This window comes from Protopterus annectens, chromosome 5.part0 (assembly GCF_019279795.1).
Source record: "Protopterus annectens isolate FY-2018-M chromosome 5.part0, PAN1.0, whole genome shotgun sequence".
Taxonomy (NCBI): domain Eukaryota; kingdom Metazoa; phylum Chordata; order Ceratodontiformes; family Protopteridae; genus Protopterus; species Protopterus annectens.
In genome coordinates this window covers 152,899,703-152,913,211 of record NC_056735.1, presented here as the reverse complement: position 1 = coordinate 152,913,211, position 13,509 = coordinate 152,899,703, and the positions used below count along the sequence as shown (strand labels likewise).

The window sequence follows — 13,509 nt, the reverse complement described above, 5'->3', positions numbered from 1 at the left end:
ATTGCTAAATCGTACTTACTTAAGTGATTTTGAGTGATCACTACTGTTCATTGTTTTTATTTGTGCATTTCACTGTATTTTTGTAAGAAATTGCTCTTCGTCTCTCTCTGTTACTGATTTAAGACTGTCTTGAAATTGTCTTCAGCAAGGGATTTCCAACTAAAAGTTTAATTAGTCTGCGGTAGCATTGCACCTATGGGTCTCTTCTACTGCGTTTTTACATTACAGCTGGGTTTATTTATCTTGTGGTAGGCAGTGTTAGCCTGGTCTGAGTAGGGAAACATGCAAAAGGTCTCATAGTGTAGTCATTTTATTGTTCAGATGACTGTTAGTTAGTTTTCTGTATTTTTCTGTGCTTCTATAAATTAGGCATGTTTATGAGGAGGTACTCACCGCACAGCAGTAGTTAGCAGTGCCCTCTACAGCAGCAAACTCCTAAAAAGCAAATTTTCCCTATGGAACTGTTCATAAAAGTGTAAAGCGGTAAATATAGAGCAAATACCTTGTGTGCCAACAAGCTTAGAGTATGTAATTGGGTGTCAAGTGGCAATACCTATAAATTTAGTAAATTCAATATTATGGGAAACAGAAAATAAAAACAAAGAAATAAAACACGAGCAGAGAGACCATAAAACACTTAATTTAATGAGACAACTAATAAACGGTTAGCACTTTCACCATAGCTTTATCAGACGATGTAAATTCCAACTTAAAAGGGAAAATATATATAGAAGTTTAAAAATATCTTGACCAATCAGCATAAATTGACATGAAAATTATGTCATTTCAAATTAAAATAAGTGCAATCAATTCACTTAAAAGCATAAAAAATCCAAGTCAAAATGTTGCTAACCACAATAAAAATAAAATGATTTAATGCATATATATATATATATATATATATATATATATATATATATATATATATATATATATATATATATAAGTAAAAAACACATCCACATATAAAAACATAACTAAACAAGCAAACTAAAAGTATAATTTCCTTAATTTTTGTCCTTTTGAAATCAGTTTCAAGTGAACTTTTTCATCCAGTCCCTTACCCTGGTCAGCTCTTAACCTAATAATCCATCTGACCTCCATTGTTTCAGTTATATTCCTTACATCCCCTTCACATAGATTAGGGCAAGGATTCACGAAGCCTCCGTGTAAGAGTTATAACTCTTACACGGAGGCTGCAGTTAAACGGAGTGATGTCAGCATGCTTTGCATATTCATGAGAGCATGCTGAATCACACCTAAGTCTAACACGGTCCGTGTAAGACAGTAGGGGGCGTGTCCGTAGGCTGAGCCCTGCAAGCGGACACGCCCCCAGAAGTGTAAAAGTGCCCAAAGTAAACACCCACAACAGAGTCCACGGAAATGTGAATAAACACAACACAACACATGCCCCCACAGACTATGAACATAAAATATATATAAATGAACATGTTATATATTTTTTGTAAATTGTAAAGATGTTTAACCGTGAGTGCGCTCATTTGCACGGGCGTGCCCGTAGCGCAGCTACAGTTAGCAGTCAGTGGGAAAGCATATAAGAACTAAATATGCAAAATTAGCCAGGAAGCAATAGCGTAGCGGTAGAGATGTTGGCTGAAGAGCAGGCATTCATGGTTCGAGCCCCCACAACACCAATTTTTTTTTTTTCAAAATAAGCAGGAAACAAGTCCCTGACAAATATGTACACATAAAACCCCAATATATGTAAAATGTAATGAAATAGCCCATTTATATTGAAGAAATGTGAGGTAACAAAAGAATAAAAAATGCCAGATGTGCCCATAGAAGAGCTACAGTTTAACAGGGTGAGTGCATCGGCCCATAGATGAGCAGTGGTTTAACTGGTGCAAAATGAGTGCCCGTAGCTGAGCAGTGGTTTAACATGCTAAATCTATGTGCCCCTAACTGAGCTGAGCGTAATATGCGTGCCGATAGCCAAATGAGGCATAAACCAGCGTACATTTGCGCGAGCTGCGCACCGCAAACAAGCTAACCGATGGGCAACGTTGAGCAAGCCGTATCAAAACTGCCTTTACACAGACACACCCCTCAGCATGTCTAGACAGTCATGAAAAATAAAAAGCAGTGGCCAGGTTCGAACCCAGGATACTATACACCATAGTCAAGGTACAGAACCACTAAGCCATGACAACAGTGCCTGTAAATGCAATAATAGCTAATATATAGGAATGAATACAAACTAGAGCATGACAATGCAGGTTTACTGAAGCTGATACAATTCCAAAATGGCCAATCACAGATATGTGCGGGAAAAACGGACTATATAAGCCCCATAGGTGGGAATACACAGCATAAACGATTGTAGAACTGACCTGCAGGCAGAATGACAGGAGTAGAGAGGGTAGTCGCTTTTGAGCACAGAGGTGGGGTGTTGAGGAGTCCAGGTACATGGTCTGGCTCCTAGTCCATAATCATGAGGCCCAACTCATGCAGGGCCAGGTCCTCTGGGGAGCATACAGGGCTGAGGCGTGGGACCGGTTGGCTCATGATCTCACTAGTGCCACAGGGATTCCAAGGACTGGTGAGCAGGTCCGTCACCACCATGCGGATCTGAAGAGACGCAAGCAGGACCAACTGAACCTTTGGATCCAGGAGGCCCGGCAAACACCCAACGCCCCACTACTGAGTAAGTAACATTTAATTATGTATGTAAGAAATTAAACTAGCTGATATTATGGAGATGTGTATTCCAATATTACTTCATTTATATTACAGCTGCAGGTGTCCGTTCTGTGAACCGCAGAGCCTATGGCGATAGGCTGGTGCGGTTGCGCCACCAGGCAGGTCAGTAATCCACTACCAGTAACTGTAAAGAAATATAAAAGTATGACAGTCAGCAAAAGAGTGCAGTGTAGTCAGTAAGGAATAAAATCTGCAAGTAACAGTGTGAAAGTGTATGCAAGTATTGCTTGATTACAAAAGTGTGTGTCAGCCTGTACGTTTAACCTAAACATGAAACTGTCCGACATATATTCTGAAATAAAAATGCCCTGCCTGTAAGAAAATAGTAAACAACCTGCAGCAGGCTGAAAAGTATAGCTGCAGAAGATGATGAAATCACATGTGTGAAATATATCCCTGTGGAAATACTGAAACATGACAGAAGTGAGACTGCTGGAAAGGTTGTAATAACTACTGGTAAAACATGTCAATAAAGCCTAGAAGTACCATCCTGAATATTAAAATGAAAGCAAGTGAGAGAGTGTGAGAAAGTGTCATGAATCCAGCAATACAGTAGTAATAACCCCTGAATAAAGTATACTGCAGTCAAGACAGAATGAAATGCATGTGAGATTCAAAACCAAACAGCAAAATCTGTTCAAAGTGTTGCTGCATCTGGAATGTGTATTCCAAAATCTGGATATGTTGCTCTCAGTCTGCAATATGCAGATAGGATGTTTGTCTGATATACCAAACATCCACACTTGTCTACAGCTATATAAAGCAAATGTAGCAGGATGATGTGGCTGAACAAAGCTAGATATGAATGTGTATGAAGAACCATAAAATGTATATTGATGTTGCAGTAACAGTCCTATCACCAAGTTGAAATAGTTATCATATAGGAAACTGTAGTTAGAACAGTAGTGTGTATATAACTGTAGCTATTAGAAATGTACAGCATATGTATTGTTATTCAAGGTGTTAATATTACTTTCTTCACCCCACCCTATAACCACATATAACCCATTCCACGTGAAAATGGTATGTGCAATCACAATTAACACCCCTGGACGTTTGTCCTGTTGGGTCATATATATTTGCATGTCTGTTGATGCATCTGCCCTGTTCATACATCCACACCTGATGGCCTGTTGCCATCAATTAACCCTGCATGTTGTTGGACTGTGTATTTCTGTTCAAATTATGCATGTGTTATGCATGCTGTTCAATGGTGTGAATATCTGGGTGTTTGGTTAATGGGAATACTAATGCATGCTGTTACAACTAATTGTGAATGGTATTATATGTCACTAACCCAAACTGTCATGACATAATGCAAAACATAGTACGACAGGGAAGGCGGGTTCCAGCGAACCCACCTCTCCCACCTCAGCTGGCGAGTGCACCTGGCACTAGTGCCGAGTCCGGACCCTCCTCCGGTGGCCCTGTGCCACCTGCGGGTGGAAGCGCTGCAGGGGATGGGGCTCACCCCCCCCTCTGCAAGTGTGGCCGGAGGAGAACCACCACTCACCCTCCGTAGCGTCCGGACTGTGGTGCGTAGGGAGATTCGGGACTCTGTTCTTGAGCCCCTACGCCAGCTCGAGGCACGGGTGGCGCAACTAACGGGCATGCCTGTTGCCCCACCTACACAGCCCCCAGCACAGCCCCATCCTGGGCAGTGAAGGAACAGTGGCAACTGCCTATGGGTGGGGATATCAGTTCCACTGTTGCCATCTGTGGGCTCATGGGCTCTGGATATCCATACCTCCGTCCCCGTCAATTGTGTAACCCCCCCACATGTGTCATACACCGTCCCTGTATGCGTCTTGTTTGTCTTGTCTTTTTACCTACCCAACCTACCTCCCCAGCTGTACTGACTTCCTTCACCTGACATACCACTCTCACCTGAAAAAAAAAAAAAAAAAAAAGGGCACTCTGTACCCACAAAAAAATTATGCCCCATACATAGCTGCCCATTCCGCACACATGTCTACTGGACATGGAACCTATCAATTACAATTGGCTGTACAACAAGTATTATTGTTGTCCTGACACCTCTCTCAGGGTGGAAGGTTTCAAATGTCACACCAAATTGCATACATATGCACAGCTGTTGCTGATGAAGAAATGGGCAGCTATGGGCCTTACCTACATCCCTCCTGCACATCCCAAGCTTGTTTCCCTACTGTCTTACCCTCTTTGTGACCCCTTTTCACCACTTTCCTGTCTCCCCATTTTCTTTTCTTTCAAAGAAAATAGCTGGTGTCGCAAAGAGTAAGCACGTTTAAGCGGTTGTAATCGGTGTGCGCGTGCGCTGAGCTAACCGCCAGTGCGCATGCGTGAGCTCCGCGCAAACCAGCGCTAACCCGGTTACAACTGCTTAAAAGTGCCTTAGTCACTTTGATTGACAGGTCCTTTACTCAGTTCAAAAGCAAAATAAAATCCCACTGTGAGTCCCGAACCCAGGACCTTGGAAACAGTAGTCTGCATGACTTACCACTAAGTCATGACTCTTATACAAGAACATTGTGCTAAAATAAATATATCATGTAATAGTAGGAATGAATGTAAAGGGAATATAGATGTGTAGTACACAAAGCATGCCATTTAGAATTACTATCAAAACTAGTGGATTTCCTTAATAGTAGTGTGTGAACAGAAACAGCCATGCTAGTTGGAAGCTAGTAGGTAATAATGTCACTATAGCACCTTGCAAGCCACACACATACTCACAGCAGGATAAGCACTGCCCATACCCCACAACCTCTTACAGGAAGACATCTGGACCAAGTAATAAAATATGTGGAGCAAAGGCCCAAAACCAGGGACACATTACAAATAATGTTACAACAAACGCAGACAGTTCAGAGAGTAACAGGGTCTGCACTTTGTGGGATGTTTGGAAGGGTATGCAGTCTGAAACTTGAATGTTTGTCACCATATTCTGACTTGAGCCCAGAGTGACTTGCCAGAAAAAGGTGTGCATGAGATATTGACCAAAATATGAGGCAGAAATGTGGACAACCTGCAAATATCTGTACACATGACGGGTCTGACACCACCATATTTGAATAGTTAAGAGCCTAGACATAGCAACAGTGAATGACTTACAGGGATGCCCCACAGACCCCATGTGAAATGTACAAACAGTAGGCAGAAAGGTGTAACACATGCAATGGTAACTATGGAGTCCTGAAAGTATTCATCACTTGCATGGCAGAAAAAGTGTAGTAATACATATGCTCATGCTAACCCACAGTCACAACTGCAGCATACCAGACATTTAAATGGGTATACCCCACTATGTACCATTCCATGAGGCACATAACAGATGAACCTGAAAGTCTCTGGGGCCTGCTCAGCAGCATACTCAAATACCCTAATAGATGTCAAGGCCCACACCATGGCCAGACCACACTGCATGCTGTAACACCCTAGCAGATATAGCAAGCATTCCAAGGTGTGAATGTACATGGAAAATAGGAAAGCTACAGCAGCACACTACAGTCAAGACACCTAGCAGGCATACAAGTAGTGACTGTAAAGGGCAACTATTGAAGCCTTAGCAACAAAGTGCAAGCAAAAGTGAAAGGAAAGCACACACACACACATTAACAGTAGTAGTAGTTGTAGGTGTCAGTGTTCATACACAGTTAGTACAGGAAACTGGAGAAATGAATGGAGGAATGTTAATCTACAACACACCTGGAAATATGAGAGAGATACCAATCTTTACACTCACAGAACATTGTCCACAGCATAACAGCATGGTCCCTGCCCTTAAAATCTGAAAGGGCTACGCCTATCTCACATACCTTTTTATAGCACTGTTCTGAAATCACAGTGAGAACTGCAATCAGTACACAACTGGCTGCATGCAATTAGCAAATGCTGGCTAACAATTGGTGCAGAGGCCATCACATGGGCATATGCAGATACCTACAAAAGTATGCTGTTCTCCCAGTCCACACATGCAATACTTTCATTGCACCCTGAGAAGGACATGAGAGACAGACAGAGAGAGAGAGAGACAGACAGACAGACAGAGACAGAGACAGAGAAAACTGCAATTAAGCAGACACACACAAATTGTTCAGCAACAGCTACCTGAAAGCTGACAACTGGGAAGTGGAGCAGCAGGACAGAGGACCAGACAGCAACACAAGCAGCTGTGACAAACACAGGTAATGTAAAGTAATACTATAAAGGTCTACATACTGTGAACCCTCCATATGTGTCATTGGTCTGTATCCATATGTATATGTAGATGTGTAAAGGGCAGGGGACATACAGCAACTATCAGTGAAGGCTGTACATACATTTGTATGTGAGAGCATCTATGTGCACATATCATTGTTGGTTGATTGTAGGTTGTAGTGCCATGTACAAAGTAGGTTTCACAGTTATGTATGTTTAGCAGTATGTTAGTGTGTGTATACAGTATGGTAGACAAATATGTTGATATACCTGTCTAACATATGGATACGTATGTATGTCAACATATGTATGTGTGTATATATATATATATATATATATATATATATATATATATATGATATGCATATATGCATACATACATAGAGAGAGAGATGTAGGAATACATAGACAGATGTAGATAGAATATTGTACAAACATATCTATGTAATGCACACATACAGATATAGATATATGTAGATACATATACATAGACAGAGTGATCTGACTACCTACAGGTATGACTGTATATGACGACCTGCAACACAGCCTGTCCCACCCCCTCTGTCACTCACACCCCCTCTGTGTCCCCCCCCACATCTATAGCAATATATGTACATCAATATATATATGTGTATATGTATACGGACATATATCTATATCTATATATATATATATATATATATATATATAGATATAGCTATATACACATATATATATATATATATATATATATATATAGAGAGAGAGAGAGAGATGTATATAAATTCTGAGTGAGGCACATGTGTACAGATGTATTGCAACAGGTGCCTGGTGACAAAGGCATGGAGTGAACACCAGTGTCAAAACCGGAATACCATACCACATTCCAGATCATCTACACCAGTAACCACCAGATATGTGATTGGCTGCCCACCACTGCATGTGTCAGGGGTGAACAGGGTCATAAATGTGTACAATAGTGGCCCCAATGATATTCACAGTGGCACACTATCCCTGGAATACCTGCACATGGTATGTGTCAGTGGACATGGTGTGTCAGCTATGGACATGTAGGTCGGTGTACCCCTCCACACCACATAATGGATGCCATGGTATGGACCTCACATGACAGCTACAGATATGGAGAAGGACACAGTGACATGTACAACACTGTGGCAATGCACTCACACACATTACCAATGCACAGTGACTGACAACACCACAGAGTACACATATGCTACCCACATAGAGGTTACCACTCCCAGATTTACATATGTAAGTCACACCCATGACAGATGTCCAACAACCATAGTAACACCTCACACCATCCACAACCTAAATGTCTGCTGTGTGTCGTCCGTGCCACTGCAATAGAGTGCACATGTGGAGGTAAGCGTTCCTACCCACAGATAAGACATACCCTGCAATAAACCCCACAGTGTTAAGAAGCAAGACTACCCATGAGTACATGTCACACATACCCCTGCTGAATGTTAGTCAGATAGGTAATATGCCATATGAGTCACCCTGTGCAACTGTGTGACAGCAGCAGGTACCATCACACCACATCTGTCACAATGGTCAGGGTAGCAGAACAGTACGCTGCTGTAGTCCCAGGGGCAATAGCATATTGTATAGTATTGTATTGTAATGTAATGTATTGTGTTGTATTGTATTGGTATGTTGAGGTGCCTCCTTCGTGGAGTGGAACCACTGCTGCTGTGCGCCAGTGTACAGGTACATATCCTGTAGTCAGGCTAGTGTTACACAGCACTTCTATATGTGTGTTTAGCTCCTGTCAGAGTTTATGTAGCATGCAACTGGGGATACCATCAGGTCCCATTCATGTTGTGTATTCTGCTGTCCTGAGGGTGTCTCTCACCTGGACATCTGTGATGACAGGGAGGTTACAGTCAGCTGGGATAACTATGTCTTATTTTGGGGGAGAGGGCGGGGTGACACCTGCACTGAACCTGTCTGCCACAATGTTGTTGATATCTGTGGTGTCAGTGAAATATTTGTTGTTGTGTACTAACTATGGGCATAGAGGATGGATCCTGACCAGGTTGCTAACATAACTGAAGAAGGCCTTCTGGTTATCTGTAGTGTCCCTCTTGATTTCCCTCTCAAAGTTGCCCATAGATTTTGTATGATGGAAAATAGATCCTTACTAGTGCTGCTCAGACATGCCCTCCCTTTATGGAATTATGCTCTGTCTTGCAGTAGCTTCCATCTTCTGTAATACAATCTGTCTATGGCTGGGGTCCACCAGACAGGATGCTGTCCCTTTGTGGAGAGTGTCTTGGTCATATATGGGATTGCATGATCTATGCATTCTTGGAGATGTCTGTAGAAAGCAATTGTGTAGGGGTCAGCATTGTGGGTTGTATCTGCCACTGGCCCAGTGGGCTGAAAGGATACCATGTCACTGTTACAAAGTGTAAAGTTTGTATCTGTAATGTTATGCACTACAGTCGTTTGTGCTGGTGGTGGAGGTGGGATATGTATATCCAGGGCAATCAGTGTGTGGTCAGCTCACAGTAGTTGATGATGTAGGCCATACAGTACCTAGATACAAACCCCCAGAGTGAGGAGGTGCTCTTGACCTGAATCAGTGTTCTGACTGCTGGGGTTTGGTAGTATGTCGTATGGAGTGTGCCAGGTACTGTTGCACAGTTGCTGGCTGAGCACTGATACCTGGCCATCTACATGTGTATCCACCAATAGACAGACAGATGCTACATATGTGAGATATGTTGTATCATAACAGTCGAGTAGCATGTGTAGTATGTGTGCCAAATTCTGCTGACATATATTGCTGATACCAGGTTATTTTCTTTCTCAGGTACATGGCCCACCCGCGGAATCCCACCTACTCCACAGCTGAGGATGAAGAGATACACCAGAGCCTGGTGCGGGATTATGTAATACTCTTTTCCCGCACCAACCAGAATCAGCAGGAGAGGGCTGCACTGTGGCAAGACCTTGTCCGTCGGGTAAATGACATAGGCACGCATAATAGGACATATGAGCAGGTACGACATCACTGCAGTGATTTAATCAGACATGTCCGTCAGCGTGCGTCGGATATCCACAGGCAACAGGTCGCCACAGGTGGTGGGGTGGCTACACATCCCCCACTCACCAGACTGGAGGGACTACTCATGAGTGTAGTGGCTCCAGTCCGCCAGCAACAACAACAGCAGCAGACATGCATTATGATGGAGGCTGGAGCCACGCAGCAGCAAGACAGTGAACGTGTAGGTAATATGCCATATGTACAGTTGACTGTTGTGTACACTGGTAGTTAATGCATGTGTGAGGTGTGTCCTTGGTTTGTAGCTGTCACCATAGTATTTAATGTGCAAGTGTGATATCCTCAATATTAGCAGCTGACCTGTGAAAGGCGACTGTTGTACTACTGACCTGTATCATACTCAGTAACAATGGCACAGTTGTGCCCACTGACATCAGTTTCTTCACGTCTGCAGGACCCTCTGGTATAACAGCAATGCAGCCTATCCATGCTGGTGAGTGTGTATTAACAATTCCTGTAATAGTGTTGATAGTAATAATACTATTTGGCTCACTTAGTAGTGCTCTTTGTATGCATGTAGGTGTGTCTGTGTCTGTGTGTTGATATCACGCATACTGAGTACTTTACAATTGTGTGAAACTGTGTGCATGTGTGCATGTGTGCATGTGTGCACCTGTGCATGTGTGCATGTGTGCACCTGTGCACCTGTGCATGTGTGCATGTGTGCACGTGTGCATGTGTGCATGTGTGCACCTGTGCACCTGTGCATGTGTGCATGTGTGCATGTGTGCGCCTGTGCATGTGTGCACGTGTGCATGTGTGCACCTGTGCATGTGTGCACCTGTGCATGTGTGCATGTGTGCATGTGTGCATCACTGGTAATGTGTAGACATTGTAAACTGTGTTTCCTGTTTCCCTCCCACAGGTTCTGTTGCTGCTCTGGTGTCATGTAGCAGGGAACCTGAATCAGGTGCCATGGGTACTGATAATGATGACATCTGTGTAATGGCACAGGAAAGTATGCCAGGGTCCGCCATTGGTCAGCCGATTGACAGCAGCTGTCGACCCCATCAATGCGCACAGTTATCCTGCCAATACACCCTTTGTCACCAATGTCCCTAGGTGATGGACAGCATACAGTGGGCATTGACCAGGGTAATGTGGTATCTGTGGCACATACCGCCCCACACAGCAGCCATGGGCATGGCCCAGAGATGGTACCACACAGACAGATGTCCAGGGGTTCTCATGGGAGCATCCGTGGGCGTACTGCCCTGGTCAGACGTGCCCACAGAGGTCTTACAACCTCAGCTATGTTTCAGGCTGTCATGCAGGCACAGTCACGTATGGAACGGTACACCAGACAGGTTCTGAGGGAGCTGACAGCATGTCGCACAGTCATGACTGACAGTATGAGTGACATTGCGGCCGCCATCCGTGATTTCACCGATGTCATAGACAGACGTTGTGGGGACATATTAGACCGGTTCCACAACTACATGTCCATGAGCCAGGGCGATGGTGGGCGGTTGAGGTGTCGTCGTGGCCGTATGCCAGCAACAGCAGCAGCTGGCAGTCGTCGCGGATGACAACAGGGCCGCGGCCGCCCCGTAGTGCCAGCAGCAGCCCCAGCAATGCTGGGTCTGTGCTGTCATCAGACCGCCCCAGGAGACCACGTGCACGTGGCTCTGGCCAGGCCCGACAGGGATCTGTGTCCAGTCAACGAACACCTGCTTCTGATGACAGTACCCAGTCTGGGTTGGTACTGGATACGGTCCGTAGCACCCCTGCAAGGCACAGGTACCGTGTCCGTGGCCAGAGACACTGATCTGTATGACCTGGCAGGTACAGTCTGTGGCTGTCCACAAACACCAGTATATGGCAGCCATGAGGTGGAACTGTGTGCATCCATACACACATGCGAATTGACAACACCTAGGGCTACCGCATACACGCACACACTGCATCAACATTGCCCCACCTTCTACTGCTGTCCCTCGCCAACACACATACACATACATGTCAATTGGTGGTATCGGTGGCTGACTCAGGCATACCAAGTTCACACCCTGTGCATATGATGAAACTGTGCCACCTCCTGCAATCTGTAACAACTGTGCAGGTACAGGTTAACATGTTGCTGATGCACAGGGTGACCACATAGATGTGTAGTAATAGTATCATGTTGTTAACAGTACTGTGTGCTGAATTAATTGTGGGTATATCACAGCATGCCTGATGCAGTAAGTGTGTGATTGTCATGTCCTGTTGTCTACACCCATGGTAAGTACCATAGTTTATCATCTGCACATGTTGGCATACTGGTGGTAATGATGTCAACAGAAGGCTACATACATAGGTAGCACAGGGGATAAGGTAATGAATGTAGTAATACGCAATGATGGACATGTAAATTGCAAGTGGCATGTTGCCCACACTGGACTCTGCAATGCAGATGTTTGAGGATGTTGATATGTGTGCAGTACTACACGACTGGTACAGGACACACAGGAGCACCCTAGCACTGCATGCTCACATCTCATACCATGCTAGACAGCCCCAAAACACAAAACTAACTGTCACAGGAGGGAGAGTCCCCATATATGTCAGGGATACTGTGGTGGCAGGCCAGGTAGCATACATCCTACTAAGTATGGAACCACTGAGTGAAGGCTCAGTGTCTGTTATTTGACATGTGTATTACTGCAGGTATGAGCACATGGGTTTCCATCCAGTTATTGTACATCCTGACAGTACATGGTCTGTACACTTGTGTGCACTGAGACTGGACCCTAGCCCTCTGACCCGTGTATTTCCATGTACATGTGCATAGTGCCTGCATATTTGCAGTGTTACCTACTGGAACTGGTACAGCTTGTTTGTTGTACAATGGACTACATGCAGCCCTGTTTACTGTAGCTTTGTTTGCATGCATGTTTGCTTGCAATTACCCTGGAATACTGATCACACCTGCAATGCATAGTTATAGAGCTTCTGTGGACTCCTAGTGCCATCTGCATAGCCTACTATATGTATGTCCATGTCCCACTGGACAGGATGTCACTGTTTGTCCTGTTCACATGTACATTGCCTGTGACACAGTGCATATGACTTACCTGGCATGTGTCCACGTGAGCAGTCATATATGCTACTGCTAACTAATCACAGGCACTACACCTTCACATATTCATCTTCTGTTGAACTACCTGCTTCGCTAGGGATGGCCTGCATCTGTCACCCCTGGGCTTTCAGATATTGGCAAAGGCTCTTGCTACCCCCATAGTGCCTATGTTAGGCAAGGCTCAAATGACAAACCCACCTTCATAGGTATCACAAGGGATGAGAAACTAAGAGTAATGCTACCCAACGCCAGAAGTCTAAACCTCCAGATGCATGCACCCAAAACACTCCTTGGCATGGAGAACATCGATATCTGTGCAGTAACAGATGCCTGGTTCAGGGCTACTGAGAGCACACCAGCACTACCACGTTTAACCTGGTTGATTTCTTTGAAACATTCACCAAGGCCATTGACGAGGGGAAGGTGGTTCACACAGCCTACCTGGACCTTGCAAAAGCCTTCGCAACAA

The 13,509-nt window shown here is 44.3% G+C and overlaps 1 protein-coding gene across 1 annotated transcript in view; it reads right to left on the bottom strand.

Annotated features, from left to right (window-relative positions):
* LOC122802523 (inosine-uridine preferring nucleoside hydrolase-like) overlaps positions 1–13,509 on the bottom strand; it is a 452,956-nt gene that overhangs the window by 170,349 nt on the left and 269,098 nt on the right. The gene's annotated exons all lie outside the window — the stretch shown is intronic.